This window comes from Scardinius erythrophthalmus (assembly GCF_964197995.2).
Source record: "Scardinius erythrophthalmus genome assembly, chromosome: 1".
Lineage (NCBI taxonomy): Eukaryota > Metazoa > Chordata > Actinopteri > Cypriniformes > Leuciscidae > Scardinius > Scardinius erythrophthalmus.
Genome location: NC_138221.1, coordinates 26,077,202 through 26,095,468, shown reverse-complemented (window position 1 = coordinate 26,095,468; position 18,267 = coordinate 26,077,202). Strand labels below are relative to the sequence as shown.

Below are 18,267 nucleotides of genomic sequence, written 5' to 3'. Positions count from 1 at the left end.
CGGTAACACTGAAGCAGTCTTGAAGTTTATGAGATAATTAAATAATTAAGATAATCAAACACACAGGTAAAGCAGCCAGAATAATCTTTTTTTCCTTCTCAAATAGCCAAGGGTCAAGAGCCCAATAGCAAACACCGACCATCATAATGGTGACTTAAACTTGTGACTCTTTCCTTTCCTTCTGCTTGTTAACAGCAGGTGTCTTGAGTAATGGTCAAAAACCAGTCAATCTCTTAATTATCTCATTAACTTTAGCACTGCTTCAGTGTTCTTTTTAACACTCTGAGTGTGGACTTAATTTAACACTGTTTTCTTTTTCTTTTCTTTTTTTTTCTGTGTAGTGAATAGCTGGACCCTCCAGGAGCAGGTTTGATCACCACTTCCCTATAGGTAAAATATTTCTAAAATCAAGGGCACTGAAAAAAATTGTCTGCCACTGTATTACACTAACACATTACCATGTTTATACAACATTGCGTGCAAACCTTCATTTTACTGGAACATTGTGTGCATAGTTTCTCTAGCTTTGTTTCAGATCTCATCCAACCACATTCCCAAACATAAACTTTCCTAAAAGTTCAGCGCTTGTTCTACTTTTTAAAAAGGAAGATTATTTATATTATTTTAAAATTGTTTTTCCACATAGTGCTTGTTTGCATTGGAAAAGATTAATCATTAATGAAATTGAATTATAATTATTAATAGCATGTTACAATTAATATGTTGGACTCTGCTTCTGTATTTGGATATATAGCCTTTTTAAACATTCACTATGAGATTCCATGTATTGGTATATAGTTGATATTTTCTATGTATATGATGAGTCGATCTATTGGACATCAGTGAGTCTCTCTCCGTTTGCTGCAGTCTCAATCATGATCCAGTTATTATATTGTGATGTAACATGATTTATATTATTGTGTGGTGTAGTTGGCGATGCTAGTACTATTTAAGTACAGAAATCAGTTTGCAGTGTTAAATCATAATCAGTTCATCGTATTTTAGACAACTTTGTTGTCTAAACACTGTAGTCATAAAAATAAATAAACAAACTACTGAAATGAACAAATTACAGTAAGTCACACCCTGCAGAAAAAACGGTTTCTTAGGTATGTTACCAGGAAGATATATAAAGCCTTCAGTTGGAAGGAACTCTACTGTGGAGCTGCAGTGTGTATCGTCTCTCTATCTGTGTGTTCATTTACAGTGAAATGGCAGAAGCCAGTTTCTCATGGGCTGAGGACCAGTTCTGCTGTTCAGTGTGTCTGGATCTACTGAAGGACCCAGTGACGATTCCCTGTGGACACAGCTACTGCATGAGATGCATCTCAGATTGCTGGAATCAGGAGGATCAGAAGGGAATCTACAGCTGCCCTCAGTGCAGAAAAACCTACGTACGAAGACCAGTTTTAAGTGGTGTTTGCTGAAATGGTGGAGAAACTCAGGAAGACGAGACTCCAATCTGCTCCTGTTCCTGCTACTCCTGCTGCTCCTGTAGTTCATAACACTGGATCTGGAGATGTGCAGTGCGACTCCTGCACTGGAAGAAAACAGAAAGCAGTGAAGTCGTGTCTGGAGTGTCGAAGCTCTTACTGTCAAATTCACCTTGAACAGCATGAGAGTCTCTTCAGAGGTAATAGACACAATCTGATGGACGCTACTGGACAACTGCAGGAAATGATCTGCCCTCGACATGGTAAAATGCTGGAGATTTACTGCCGTACCGACCAGCGGTGTATCTGTATGCTGTGTATGGTGGATGAACACAGAAATCATGACACTGTATCAATTGGAGTGGCAAGAACAGAGAAACAGGTACTGCTCCTTACTGGATCTCATGAGCAACATGATATCATGATGTTTCTCTCCTCATTTGTTATGCGATTTTTCTCTCAATCAGGGAAACTGTTGTAATTGATTATGTTTTAGAAAGATAGAAATTGTGTCTTTGATCAAATAAATGCAGACTTCAGTGACTAAAAATAAATAAGATACCTGTTTACAAAAACATTTTTTCATTTAATTACATATCTGTTTTCTGCAGAAACATTGTGAGGAAACACAGAGAAGCATCCAGCAAACAATCCAGCAGAGAAAGAAAGATCTAAAGCAGATGAGAGAGGCTGTGGAGTCTCACAAGGTGAGTTTGGAGAAGTTTGAGAAGTCTACTTCATACTCTTAAAAATAAAGATGTCAGCAAGAAACAATGCTGTAGAAGGACTTTTGGTTCTGTGAAGAAGCCTTCAGTGAAAGGTTTATTAAAAATTATATGACTATGATAATATGATAATTTGCGAAAGGGCTGCGTTGTGGTCTTGTCTTGGTGTAGTTACAGGTCCACCATCTAATCTGGATATGGCCTGGATCCAGCTGACTGTGGTAAACTCGAGATAAGAAATAGACAGACTAATATTAGTGTACAGGTCCCATTCTTCTAACAATGTAACAAGTACATTGAATGTTGTGGGAAGTTTTAACAGTTCCGTTTGACCTACTTTATGCAGCCTAACAAACTAAATTTATAGAAATGTCAAAGTGTGTTTTGTGTATGCTATGTTAAAGAGATGTGTCTTTAATCTAGATTTAAAATGACATAGTGTGTCTGGTTACTGAATAATGCTAGGAAGACTATTACAGAGTTTGGGTACTAAATAGGAAATGGATCTACTGGCTACAGTCCACAATTATTTGTATAGTGATTTTCACAATACACATCGTATCAAAGCAGCTTTATGTACAAATATTTTGATACAGTTGATTTTTATATTCTACTGTAGATATTATCAAGTGGTCAGAATTTTGAGACCGCAATAGATGTGAAGGACTATAATGCGTTTGCAACTGATGTGCCTTAGTCATTGAGAGCATATGTTGTAGCTTAGATATATTTTAAGATGGAAAACTGCTGTTTTACAAATGCTAGAAATGTGGCTTTTAAATGAAAGATTTGTATTAAAGAGCGCACCCAGGTTCCTGTGTTAGACTGTATTCTAAGTATTATGTGCAGAGGTTGTTGGTCCAATAAGTAAAACGTCAAGGTTACCAATGTAACCCTCATTCCCTGAAGGAGGAAACAGAGACGTTACATTAGAGCGACTGAAGAATTGGGATCTCACCTGAGAGCCCAATCACCTTTGAGTGTAACAAAACAAGCTAATAGACATTGGAAAGCGAAATTTACGTTGCAAACAGGTATATTGTGCACAAAAGGTATGCGTTGCGAACAGGTATACAAGGAAGTGCGGTGCACTCATTCAGTTAAGTTTTGTGCTGAGGAGCTGAGACGGTGAGTCCCGGCTGGGTCTGCCTCCTCCACCTGATCCCTCAAAGGGGTGGTGGGAACCTTAGGCACATATCCAGGCCGGGGTCTCAAGATCAGATTTAGCCGGCCAAATTCCAAGCACAATTCCTAAAAAAGGACCGATCCGATCGGGCACTTTCGGGGGTCTTCTCGGCAAGAAGAACAACACTCAACGTACAGGTTCCACTTTAGAGTGTAAGCGTGCCTCGTCTACCGGTGGTAGATCAGTATATACTGTAACTCAAGTCCCCCACACGTGGAGGATCCAGAGGCCACAGGTCTCTGAGAAAGCAGGTCCTTCCCTAGAGGGATCCGCCAGGGAGGAACTGTAGCAAGGAGCATTAGATCGGGGATCCAGGTCCGGTTGGGCTAGTAAGGCGCAACTAGCAAGACCTGCTCCTCATCTTCCCTGACCTTGCACAGTGTCTGTACAAGTAGGCTCACTGGGGAAACGAATACTTGCGTAGGTCCTGTTGCCAGATGTGTGTCAGCGCAACTGGGAGTGGGATGTGTTCGGAGAGGCAAACAGATCTACCTGTGTGGCCCCGAAACATTTCCAATTCAGCTTGACTGTCTGGTGGTGGATTTTCCATTCTTCAAGGAGTGTGGGCTGTCATGAGAGCTCATCGGCTGCACGAATATGAATGATTCAGTTGTGACATGCAACGAAGCATAGATAGTTGATGGTCCAGACCAGTACATGCTGGCCCTGTAGCAGTGATCTGAAGAGGTGCAGGATGAGCCGTACTGCTAGCAACTCGAGGCAATTGATGTGCCACTGCATTCGAGGTCCTGTCCAGGAGCCCAAGGCAGAATGCCTGTTGCACATGACACCCCAGCTGGAACATGCTTCTCCTGCTCATAGAAAAGCAGTCTCATATGAAGCAACCCAAGCGGTGTGACTACAGCTGCAGATGCCATATGCCCCAGGAGCCTCTGAAATAGTTTCAGTGGAACCACTGTCCTGCCTCTGAACGAGATCAGGCAGTTCAGAACCGACTGAGCGTGTTCGTCTGTGAGACTCGCTGCATAGTTGACCTAATTCAACTACATACCAAGAAAAGAGATGCTCTGCACGGGGGAGAGTTTGCTCTTTTCCCAGTTGACTCAAAGACCAAGTGGCTTAGGTGCCTGATCACCAAGTTTCACACAACTGCACTTGTGAGTGGGCCAGGATGAGCCAGTCGTCGAGGTAGCTGAGGATGCGAACACATGTATTCCCTCAGAGGGGCAAGGGACGCCTCCGCGATTTTCGTGAAGATGTGGGATGACAGTGACAGTCCGAAGGGAAGGACCTTATACTGATGTGCTCGCCCCTCGAACACAAAGCGTAGAAATGGTTTCTGTCGAGGATTGAGATCAATTGAGACATAAAAGTATGTGTCCTTCAGGTTGATCACTGCAAACCAATTTTGGGGTCAAATGTATCCGAAAATGCACTTCTGCGTTAACATCTTGAATGGGAGCTTGTTCACGAGGAGATGGTCGCTGCACAGCGTGCAAGACTCAGTTAAAGCCTGCAGCGTGCTGGAATGCTCTTTTGTTGAAACAGAAACTCTCAGGCGAGATCCCAGTTCGTCAGTCGTTCTAATGTAACGTTGAACGTGACTCACTGATAGGGAACTTCTGTTCTGTTATATGCATTTCGTTAGTCATGTGAATTGGTATGTTTTGTCATGCAGCGAAGAAATATAGATCTAAATATAGATGTTTCCTAATAATATCTCCCAAGAGTAGCATGTACAGGGTGAAAAGCAACTGTCCTAGTACTGAGCCTTGCGGTACTCCATACTAGAACTTGTGATCTATATGACACCTCTTCATTTACTGTCACGGGACTGGACAATGAACCCAATAGCAGACGGTATGCAATCACAAAGTTTATTTACAACAGAAAACAGGGAAAACAAAGCCCACGAGGGGGTAAAACAGAGGTAAGGAATACTGACTAACAAGCAAGACAATAACTAAACTAAGAACTGGGATATACTACATATAACTCTTACTTGAGAAGAAACTCTTAACAATGGTACAAACGCAGGCAAGTCACACATAGAATGACAATGAACCGACACAGGACAGAAAACATGAGGGGATTAAATAGAAAGCCAATGAAGAGGGTAACAGGTGATAACAGTGAAACAATAATGATTAAATAAGGATAACAAGGGGGCGGGGTTAAGTAACGAGACACCACAAGCACATGGCCCAAACAAATGCCCATGTGCTTGTACACAAAACATTGGTCTGTCATAATCCTGCCTCAAGACTAAAGAAAGACAAAAACTAGATGGCAGGATCATGACAGAACCCCCTCCTTAAGGAGCGGCTTCTAGACGCTCCCAAAGGGGACACTAAGCACGGGACATAACTGACTGTGACAAAGACAGACACCAACAAAACATGACAAATAACAGCAACGGTAAACACAAATAGACAATCATAGGGTTGGGGTGAAACAATAGAAACAACAAACAAGGAAGAGGGGGTGGGGAAACCACAAAGTCCATCGGGGGTAGGGCATGGTGAATGGGAGGACTTGGGGTCTTGGTTCTTTGGGACGAAGGCTGAGGACGGGGAATCTGACGAAACTTGGATGGAGATACATGAGGAACCTTCTTGGGGAAAACAGTCCGGGTTGAAGTGGTGACAGGGGCGTCCGGGGAAACAAACAGGGGTACAGAGGGCGACGAAATGGGATCCCTGACCAGGGGATCAGCAGGTAATGGGACATGGCGCATGACAGGGGGAGTTGCAGGCGACTGTGGAACAGGCAGAGATGATGCTGCGGCTAGTTGCGGGGCTGGAACGGGATCAGAGTCGATGCTCCCCATCTCAGACTCAGAAACCACGTAGCCTGCAACCGACTCTGGAACAGCGTTGTCTGAGACCGACCTGGACCCAGCCTTCTCTGCAGCTGATACAGGAACAGCACTCTCAGCAGATGACTCGGGGACAGCGCTCTCAGCCGCTGACTCGGGGACAACACTCTTGGACGCGATGGGTACAGGACTTGAGGGTACAACGGGTTTGACAGGAACTTCTAGTAACTTGACAAGACTAGAAAGGTAATCGGACAGAGTCTTGGCCGCAATGACAACAGGCATTTCTTGGCGGGCCGATACAGATTGCAGGACAGCTTCAGCCGCCAAATCGACCGCAGCTCTCACATCAGCTGATTCACCAGCAGAGATCACTGCGGAATCCTCTGGAACAGCCTCTTCTGCAGCTGCCTCCGGAGCAGCTTTCTCCGCCACAAACTCAGAGACGCCTTTAACTGCAGTGGATTCAGGGGAAGACTGACACGAAGAACAGATGTTTCCCTTCCTCTTCTTTCCCCTGGGTCGCGGGGCAGAGGCCATAAGCGGTGTTGGAGAAACCACCGCAGACAAGGACAACTCAGTCGAGGAGGACTCTGATGCCAAATCACACGAAAAACGTCCTCCCCGTTTGCCGCGGAGACTTAGTGTGGACGATGCCTCGGGAGTAGAGGGGGAAGGAGCCTGGTCCCCCAGCGTAACCCTGGCTAAAATGTGACCCTCCGGGATCACAGACAGCTTGGCAGGAGGTGACGACATGGTGGGACCCTGTGGCTCCATTTGACACAAACAGTCCACCATGTCCCGGAACGGGCGGCGGACCAGCCTCTCCCGTTCAGACAGAGGAGGGACAACATTGAGACCTGCGATGAGGTAACGGTTGACGAGGATCTCAGGTAAGAAAATCCTCCTTGCTTCCACGGCCTGGGCATATCTTCTCAGGGACTGCTCTCCCTGGGAAGGGAAAGGAAGCTTGCCCAACCTGCTGTCGGCAATAGCCGACTGCCACCATAATTCCTGGTCTGTTGACTGTCGAATAGCAGGAATTGACATACAGTCTGCTGGGTTCTGGAATGGTCGGTTCATTCTGTCACGGGACTGGACAATGAACCCAATAGCAGACGGTATGCAATCACAAAGTTTATTTACAACAGAAAACAGGGAAAACAAAGCCCACGAGGGGGTAAAACAGAGGTAAGGAATACTGACTAACAAGCAAGACAATAACTAAACTAAGAACTGGGATATACTACATATAACTCTTACTTGAGAAGAAACTCTTAACAATGGTACAAACGCAGGCAAGTCACACATAGAATGACAATGAACCGACACAGGACAGAAAACATGAGGGGATTAAATAGAAAGCCAATGAAGAGGGTAACAGGTGATAACAGTGAAACAATAATGATTAAATAAGGATAACAAGGGGGCGGGGTTAAGTAACGAGACACCACAAGCACATGGCCCAAACAAATGCCCATGTGCTTGTACACAAAACATTGGTCTGTCATAATCCTGCCTCAAGACTAAAGAAAGACAAAAACTAGATGGCAGGATCATGACATTTACTGCTACAAATTGATAATCAGATAAGTATGATTTAGCCATTACAATGTAATTCCACTAATGTCAACATTATTTTTGAGTCTATTCAAAATAACCTTTTTTTACACTATAAAGAACCTTTTGCACAATAGGAAGTTTCTTCATGGAACCCTACAGTTGGATGAAGAACCATTTAAGAACACTCTTTTTAAAGAGTTTAACACTAGAGCTCTATGTCTGTGTGAGCTGCCATTAAGAGCAGATTGTAATGTGTGGTCTATAACAGCGCTCTGCACAGACGGCAGTTGAGGCCAGTGAGAGGATCTTCATTGAGCTCATCCGCTCCATCGAGAAACGTCACACTGAGGTGAAGCAGCTGATCAGAGAACAGGAACGAGTTGCAGTGAACCAAGCTGAAGAACGACTGGCACGACTGGAGCTGGAGCTCGATGATCTGAGGTGGAAAGAGACTGAACTGAAAAAGTTTTTGAACACAGATGATCATATTCATTTCCTTCAGGTAACATATATCTTCTTTAACACAGGACTGAAGACTTCAACAGGCCTCTCTAATTGCACAGAATTTTTGTTTTTGTCTTTGTGTCTATAGAGTTGCCCGTCTGTCTCTCTCTCTGGATCTACTGATGACTACACTGTCAGTTCTCGGCCCAATTTTGATGAAGTAGTGAAATCTGTCTCTCAACTCAGAGACAAACTGCAGCAGTTCTGCACAGACGAGATAGAAAGGTTATCTAAAACAGGTAAATACTGATTTACTCAGAAAAGAGTTGAGCACTGTAGTAGTAGTTTAATTCTCATCATAGGAATTAAAGGAGTGGCACTAATGCACAGATGTTCTTTGGTGTTCATAGTGAAAACTGTCCAGATCATTGTCCCGAGTCATCAGTTTAAGACTAGGAAGGAGTTTCTACAATGTGAGTTACAATGAAAACACACGCAAACACTGGAGATCACTGGGAGATCATATTCTGTGCTAATTAAACATGATGATCTAAACAGGGGTTCGTTCCAATACCAGATAAGTTCATTGGAGTGAGATGTAAACTTGGATTTTTGTTTTTAGAAACGTTATGGGCATAGAGACGTGCCCTTCAGAATGGAACGCAGTTACAATAGTAAGAAAGTGATTTCTGAGAAAAACTGTTGAAAGTGAATCAGACCGAGGACTAAAACATACTTGTAGCCAATCAGCAGTAAGGGGCGTGTCCACTCATGATGGGGGAGGTGCCTGTGTTGCATAGCATGATGTGAATTTAGGGGCGAAGTTATTTACACAGGGACGTGATCCTTTTGAGTAGGGGCATTTTGGTGATTTCAAATAACAGTGTTTCTCAGTTATTGTTTACTGCACATTTACTGTTTATTTTGGTGCTTTCAAATTTCAAATATCAACAGTGTTTCTCAGAAATCGCTTTCTGCACCTGTTGCAGAAACGTCATGTGTCGCTATACAGACCTCTATTTTAAGAAGTGCATGCTGGTTAGAAATTTTGTCAGACGAAATTCTTTTGTGTGTCCCGTTACCGAGTTCTGATTTATCTTTTGAATGAAATGTGAAGACGATCACAGAGCAGGATTCAAATCTTGAATTTCAGTGAATACAACTTCACACTGTTTCTTGCAAAAAGATACCATAAAGCTTCAGAAGACTTGAAATGCAGAAAGCGCTTGACCATGCTTCAGTTTTAGTGCCTTAGGAGTGAGAAGGGTTGATACCTTTTTTTGCGCATAATATTTAGCATAGATTTGTACAGTTAAACAAGATGAAAAACACTGAAATCATTGACTACGTTTACATGCAGCCAATAACCCGTTCAAAACCGGAATATTAGCAATAACCCGGTCGCGCACGGCCATGTAAACACCGGCAAAACCCCGGATATGCTCATATCCCGGTTTTTAAAAACCTGGATATGATCCCTGGGGTACCCCTTTTCTAACCCGAATATTTGGTCATGTAAACGCGTATCGGCATATCCTCATCAAAAGGAACATTGATTTGTGTTCTGCGCATGTTCTATTCGCAAGGAATCTTGGTCTTTTGAGGAGAGACGGCACATACAAAAACCCGCGTGCAGTATACCGGAAGTAAACAAGAAGTAGAGGTAAACATGGCGAGACACAGCACAGCACCACACTTTTGGAGCGAGGAGGAAAGCGCAAACAAAGGCGATCGCTATCTGCCCCAAACTATTCATTATCCGTGTGCTGCTGCTGTTGTTGTTGTCTTTGGATACAGGAAGAAGAATCGGAAATGACGCATATTGCGTCTTAAGCCTCTGTTATACTCCAGTTTGGACGCGTACACGACAGCTGCGCACAGCTCGGACGTGGACTACTTGTATTTATACTTTCTGCTGAGGTCCGCTCGGTGAACGCATTCAACGCATGCGCAGTAGTTTGGTCGGGACAGTACAATCGATAATATTTTTTATATTTATAGTTTATATTTGCATTTATGTCAAAACCTAGACACTTTCAAATATCAAAATGACATGTATTAATAAGTATTCGTGTCAAAATGACATATAAACATATTTTCCTATTCTATTTTGCCTGGAAACGCTTCCAACAGGCTTGCGTGAAAAATAGGCATTGGTTCTATTTCTAGCATGCACACGTTTTCCGTTTTTTTCAAATTCGGCGTCCATGTTATTTCCATCTCTTTCGCGGTTTTAACCTAATTAACGCGTGCCCTTTTGACCGTGCGGTCACAAAAAATGGGAGGCACGCAAGGATCCTCCGCGCATACCCCCGATGACGATTTTTACCCTCGCGGTCGCGGAAAGTATAAGGGGCCGATCACACCTGACGCGTTTTTTGCAGTGAGAGGCGCCTATTTTCAATTGGTTTCCTATGGCAGCGAGCGTTCTGCGCGCTGTTTATGCGCCTGCTGCGCCTCGCGTTTTACCGCCCGCTGCGCCTTGCGTTTTTGAAGTTGAAAAAAAAGCAACTCCGACGTCATCGCGTTTTTTTCCACTGTCCAATCGAATGAAGTGAGAGGCGGGCCTTCCGTTTAAGTGATGAAAGCTACAGTTGCTTGAACGCCAGGAAAGTGCGATGATAGAGGATAAACTTGTGGTGCTCTCGCGGGTTACTAGGAGCTTAACGACTTCACAAACCGTAACTACCACAATGTTAACAGAAAGTAAATATAGGTAATAAAAGTCTGATTTGACGTTTACTTGACTGACAGGACAGCTGTTTCATTGGTTGCCTAGCAACATAAAAAACGCAGCGCACTGCTCGTTCTGTGTAATGTAAAGTACTGTGCACCTCGCGTTTTCGAACCTGAAAAACGCGTCAGGTGTGATCGGCCCCTAACAGAGGCTTTAAGGTTGTCCGTACGTCCAGATGCTAACCGTGCGTCACCGTTTACATCGGGATATTGCCAATTGATTACAAATTCCATGTATATAGGAGTAACTCTCTCTGCTCATGCATGTAAACGGGTTATTCAGAATGTTTCAGAAATCCAAATAGTGACCTTAACCCGACCATAACCCGAATTTTAACAGCTTGTAAACGTGGTCACTGTTTTTGTTTTTTATCTGATTAATCAATTTATCAAAATAGTTGTTAGTTGCAGCCCTAAATGAAGTTCTCCTTAAAGGTCCCATTCCATGGATTATTTTTATTATTTTATAATGTTTCCAGGGGTGCCCTTATAATGTTAGTATGTTTTTTAGATCAAAAATTTTTATAATTTAGAAATAAAAGGCATATTTCCTAGCCTGATTTCATTCCCTGGTTTGAACACTCTGTTTGAAGGGGCGTGTCTGCTGTGAGACTTCAGTGTAAACGCCCTCTGCTGTGATTGGCTGACATGCTTGCATATGAAATATCTGGCATTACATGTGGAACTATCTGGAAAACTTTGACTATTACAGCTATTATACGTTTTTACTATTACAACTATCGGGATTAACGAATCGTGAGAAGTTTTTTAAGTATTTAGATCTATTCCCATCACATAAAAGGTTGCAGTGATGATGAGCATATAAATTGTCTCTGGCATTGAGCAGATGACAGTCTGTTGATCGCGTGAATAAAGATCTTATCATTGCAACGCAGTTTCTGCACTCTCACTAATGATTTCACCAATGCAAACATGAGGTATATAAATACAGTAAGAGCTTCGTTGTGCAGTGTAACAGCGTCATTGATTTCATAACAAGTTTTGGCAAGTGTCCAGATAAACTCATGCTGTGTGATTGACAGCTTGGGCGATCGCTTTCTGTATATTAATCACAGCTTAAGTAAGATTATTTTCATCCTACTAAGAAAAACGATGTGAAGAGTGATCGCTACTTCCATATTAAATCACTTCTTACCGCTTGCTGGAATATAGTTGAAATTGCCCCCTTCGTCAGTATGAAACGCTGAGAGAAGCCTGCTTGATATTATCCCAGGTTAGAAAAACAGTCCGTGGTGAAATGGACAGAGCACACTAACAACTTCGAATTAAACTTTTGCGGTATCCGATTATAGATAAACATCAACCACGTCTGTTGACATTTCGCCATCAATACGCCTGTGTTCCTGTGGGCGGAGGTTACGGTTCTAGTGACATCATTAATGAAGGAAGTAGAGGGGTGTAGTCCAATCTAGACGTTTTTTTGTAGTCAACTTCTGTTAAATAAAATATCTCGCTTGGCATTGAACTTTGAGCTTTATAATTTTACAGATATTGTTTATACTCTAACAACAACATTACACACTAACTAAAATTTGAAACATGGGATCACGTAGAACGGGACCTTTAAAGTGAACTGAGGTTTTATTCATCTTTGTACAAGTCAGAGAGACACATCAAATTATAATTATTATGAAATGATGATACTAATGCAAAACTTTAATAATATGTTTAAATATAATATGATGTCAAATTAATGATTATGTGTTTATCTCCATCAGATTCCCGTCTCTTGACTCTGGATCTGAACACAGTGAATAATGGTCTCCGTCTGTTGGAGGGAAACACAGTGATCACTTTCTCTGACATAAATCAGCGTTATCCTAATCATCCAGACAGATTTGATTATTGGGCAGAGGCGTTGTGTGTGGAGAGTCTGACTGGACGCTGTTACTGGGAGGTGGAGTGGGCTGGTGAAGGGAGATTAGGAGTGGATATAGGAGTGACATATAAGAGCATCAGCAGGAAGGGAGGTGGTCCTGAAAGTGCAGCTGGACGAAACAATCAGTCCTGGAGTTTGTTCTGCTCTCCAGACTACTGTTCATTCTGGCACAATAACATTGAGACTGTTCTTCCTGTAGTGTCCAGTAATAGAATAGGAGTGTATGTGGATCACGGCGCAGGGATTTTGTACTTCTACAGCGTCTCAGACACAATGAGTCTCATCCACAGAGTCCGGGCCACATTCACTCAGCCGCTATACGCCGTGTTTGGATTTGATAGACAGACAGCGTTGAAACTGTCTAACCGATTAAATAATTCAGACATTCTACAGATTCTTAATCCAGATCTTCTAGGGGCTTTGTTATTTCGTCAAATGATGATGTCATGAGGCGTATTTGCTAGTCAGAAATACCACTACTGAACAAGCTAGTGTGCTAGTATTTTCAAAGGCTTTTCAGATCTGAAGTAGCCTCTGTATATCAAAAGCGTTGTATTTTCCTGGATGTTCATAAATACAAGTCTGTCATTTCTCTTTTGCTGACTCAGTTTGATTAAAATAAATGGTTTCGTTTCTGCATTACTGGAACATTGTATGTATATTTTTCTCTGATCACGGTTAAAGACATCTCTGACTTCTCAACCAACAGGATTTGTCGGTTTCTGAAAGCTCAATGCTTCTGCTACTTTTAGATTATCAGTATGGTCTATTTTCATGCTGACTATATACTGTATAAAATAAAATAAAATAAAAAAAGACATATATACACATTTAAAATGGTTTCTTCTGATCGGACTTATTATAATATTGTATATAGGCTGCTACTTGATGTTAAGAGGTTTTTTTTTTGTTTTTTTTTTGATGATGATGCTAATAACAATCATTAAACGATGCATTTGTATCCAAACACTTCCAGTTCTGCTGACTCTGCACACACTTTTATTGAAGGTAGAATTTTAGATTCAGATTCATATAACATTTAATGTGGGATAATTAATATCAGGTTTCTCATCATCATATATTTTCTTATATATACAGTATATCTATCTATTGATATCTATAAAAAAAAAAGAGAAAAAAAAAGACCACCCCGGATATCTGCCAGCTCACTTTCTATAGCTGCCAAGAACCGGGCATGTATATATATATATATATATATATATATATATACTGTAGATAGATAGTGCTGGGTTAGACCAAAGTCCTTTTAAGATTATATAAAGTCTTTGGTTAGACCCTACTCTGAAATACACCCTCAAAAAAAAGGTACAAGGCAGTCACTGGGGCAGGACCCTAAGGTACAAAAGTGAAAAGGTACAATGTTAATGTGCCAATGTTAACCACATTGAATCAACATCACTTTTGCAGCCACAATTAATGTTGATAAAATGTTAAAATTTCATCACTGAATAAATGTTACAAAGTGATGTTGGTTTAACATCATGTTTGCACTCTCAAAAAATGAAACACAACAACTCCCTGAAATCAACTGCTAATAAAAGAAGACAATAAATCTCTCAAGATCTCTCTAGAAGTTGTTTTTGAGAATTAACAGAGGTTTAGATGAAAATGTGTGGTCATCATTATGGTGATTGGCGTTTCATTCAGTTGGGCAGTCTGACTCTTTTTTTTATGTGAGTTTGTGGTCTTTGTAACAGTGTTTACCAAAACACATAATTCGTTGCAAAGGAAGTCAAAAAAGAAAAGAAAAAGATGATCAGATGATATGGCTTTGAACCTTGTTTTTCTGAGAGTGTAGGAGCTAAATTTTGTTCCCACAAAATGAGTTCGTAGAACTAAAATTGTTTCCAGTTCCTGCTAAAAACAGAACTAAAATTGTGTACTTCCACCATTAGTTCTAGGAACCATGAAAAGGTTCCTCTCTTGTGAAAGCCTCTATAGTCTGAGGTGATTAACAGTTTGGATTTTCAGGAGGTCAGTAATCAGTTTGCACTGCAACATTAAAATCTAAAAATGTATTTAGGGCCAGATTTACGAACAGCTATTTACTAAAGCCAGGGCAATGATTTACTAAAGACACACTGTGAAATATTAGCGCAGAAAAGGCATGGAAAGGGTTATTTTTGCGGCTGACCTTATTGCAAATGCATTTGTAGGAGTTTCAGTTTTAGATGCAGTATTTATTGGAGGAAAATATTTAAATTAATCAAGCAAGGTGATTTATTAAGGTTTGCGCTTGTCAATACTGGGATTTGAGCCATTATTTATAGATATGTTGATATGATTCATCTGTGTTCTTTTATGTGCAGTCAGTCGATTACGAAACAGACCTTGGCATGTTTTCAGACATTTTTCAACTGTTGTTCAGATTGATATCTTGTTTTAAAGTGAAATAGATGGTTATTATATACCTGTAACAGTTGCGTCATGTGCGCACTGATCAGGACATCTGCAACTTTTAAAAACTATCCAGACTGCAATCTACACGTCCCAGACAGCTGCTGAAAATAGGGTTGAATCAACGATTAATCAGTTTTGACTGTTCTGAACTCTGCATTATGTTCTACAATATGTACTTCATGTTCAAGAAAGATGTACTGTAGTTCTATCTGAAGCTAAAGCACAACACAACAGTAAGCACATTCTTCTAAGATTCAGATTGTCCTACATTATGTATCAATGAATGACACATTTTGGCTGTGGTGTGTGTGTTAGCGTGTGAAATGCCTGCTATACGTTGCTTATTCCAATCACTTATATTGGGTACTTTTTGCCCTTAAAATGGCTTATTCTTACTGTTGACATTGAAAATGATGCAAGTATTTTTCTGGGGGTTAAAGTCATGAGTTAATTTCTTGATTGCCATGTTGACATAGTTTCTACCTGGACATTTTAGTCATATTTGCTGATTCTCTTTAATGTATTTATCCTGTTTTGATCCGTTTCCCTGGAAAATTCATTTATTTTTGTTTTATTTTGTCATAATTATTTTGTTTTAAGGAGATCAAAGTGGTACTTATCAACCTTGATTGACATGGATACATTTCTATCACATTATTTTAGCAGTTAAAGTTTTGGGCGTTTTTTTTTTTTTTTTTTTGGGTAGTGGGTGGGATTTGGTGAGATTTTGGGCTGGAAATCGTCGACCAGATCCGACCACACTGACCTCAGGGAGCTTCACTGTGATATGAAGAAGTCACAGTGCAGTCATTTCAATACACTGCTGTGAAACAAAATCTAATTTCCTATTGTGCTTGTTGATTTTGCAGGTAAGATGATTGATGGTGCATTGCAACTGATGTTTTCTAATGATTATATGTGTATTAGATGTGTTTGCTTGATGCACTTATGTTTTAAATCGATAAAAAAATAAAATAAAAATAATAACCACATCGGCACACCTGCGGCTGGAATGCGGCCAACTCCGCTGTGCTGGTATTGCGAAATTACAGAATGCCTGATGTCATCAGAGATTATAGTCTAATTACAATGCGCTCAATGTTTTTTGTAAAGAGAGTTGAGTAACATTTACTTAAGAAGTTTGTGTCCTATAACCTTCTGTCATTGTTTGGTGACTATTATGATGCTGGTGAATAGAGTTTACAGTCATAGTGTTAAATGGCTACTTAAAGTGCATGTATACAGTTTGTGTATGTTCATTAAGCATTATTATCTGATTATTGTAATGCTAATGTCAGTACATTCGTTTTTATTTGGTGGAATATATTGTTCTAATATTCTGTGACATACTGTATATCATGAAATATAATGTATAACGTTTTACTTTGATATGAAGTCACACTGCCAGTCATTTCAACAAAATGTGAAACAAAATCTAATTTCTGGTTGTGTTTGTTAATTTTGCAGAGTGTGACAAAAATAAAAGACTGTATGTGCCAGCAGAAAACACCATCTCTTCTGTGTGCAACATCAGTCAAAATGAGAAGAACAGTCATACTCCTTTACTCTTTTTTGGCAGTCTGTCCTCCCTCTGAGGGGATTCCCCTCAATAGCCCTTTTCCATTTCTGAATCAGAGTACACACCTGGGATCAGGGAAACTTTGTGCAACATTGCAACTGTAGACCAATTTGCCCTGGCTCAATGTAAACCTGTCAGTAAGTGAAAATGTGTTGCTGAATCCTGGAAAATGGCATCTGGAGAATCTGTCGCTGAAGATGAGGTTTTAAGATGCATATTTACTAAATAATTTTATTTTTCTATATGGAAAGTAGTGTTAGAACCTTTCTTATCAGGACATACATGATGTTTCTATATTTTATGTAGGAGAAATATGGGTGTTAAGTGCAGAAGATATAGGCTATATTAACTTGAAAATTATAAATCAAATTAAGAGAACGCACAGATTCAGGTCATACCAGTTCCCCATTCAAGTTTTCACTTCGGAGCCAGCCGAGCGGTTTTCTCACTCTGCTCTTGACAATCATTGTTCGTGTGGGCTGAAAAAAAGGGAAGCAGTTCTGTGTTGGTGTGGCGGTGGTCGTGACATGAAAGAGTTTTTCACAGCTCTCAAGTGCAGCGACTGTACCCCTGGGCGGTTCAACAATTCAACGTTAAAAGAGCAGTATTTCCCTAAAAGATAAAACATGGGTGACGTTGTGTGTGTGTTTTTTTTAAGATGGCATTCCACCCATGCGTTTCTGAATGCGGCCGTTTCCTGGCCCCTTCTGACAGACACAATCACTGCCTCACATGCCTGGGCTGTAAGCGTGCTAAGACAGCGTTTGTTGATGATTATTGTTCCCACTGTGGGAACATGACCATCACGATGTTGAGATGTTGAGATTGAGAGACTCTTAAAGCTTGAAAAAAGTGGAGTCCCCTCTGCTACTCCCCGATCTGGTCCCTCTGCAGAGCAGAGGATTACTTCGGTTAATACTCAGGGTGATTTGAGGGTTATAGTGGGACTCTTCCGCTATGCCAGTCCCCCCAGCCCAATTTTCTTGATGTTAGAGGATCTTGTTTTCAAAGGCGTGATGTTCCTCAAACGTTCTTTCAACTTAATTTTGATGAACAATTCAACATTCTAGGAACATTGACTTGTAACATTCCAAGAACATAAACATTTCCAGTTTCCTGAATGTTTCTATAAATGTTATTGTTAATAAGGTTCTGACTTTATCTTATGTTTGTTATTATAGTTATTATCTAGTTTACTGTAGTTTCACTTTCCACTTTCCACGTGCCCAGCAACAGTTAGGCCAATCAGCAATCCCCCTTATTTTTCTCCACCAATCAGACAGTCTCTACTAGCGCAACTCCGAACTGTTGTCAGTATGCATGTAAATTTCATCGGAGACACTCGCTCCATTCCTGATCCGATATATCTAGAGAAAATATCTTTATTCTTCAGTTCTGCTTCATGCGTCCATGAGAATGTGAGTCTATAAACCATGAACAAAACTCACATCGTCTATGTCAAACTGTTTCATTAAAGAGTGGCATGAGAGTGTAAAATTCG

At 40.9% G+C, this 18,267-nt stretch overlaps 1 pseudogene across 1 annotated transcript; it reads left to right on the top strand.

Moving 5' to 3' along the window:
• Positions 1 to 1,178: 1,178 nt before the first annotated feature.
• On the top strand, positions 1,179 to 13,216 carry LOC308695509 (E3 ubiquitin/ISG15 ligase TRIM25-like; annotated as a pseudogene). Its single transcript, XR_014032249.1, has 6 exons — positions 1,179 to 1,815; positions 2,045 to 2,140; positions 7,955 to 8,188; positions 8,279 to 8,429; positions 8,541 to 8,603; positions 12,606 to 13,216. The product of XR_014032249.1 is annotated as an E3 ubiquitin/ISG15 ligase TRIM25-like (transcript).
• Positions 13,217 to 18,267: the final 5,051 nt, after the last annotated feature.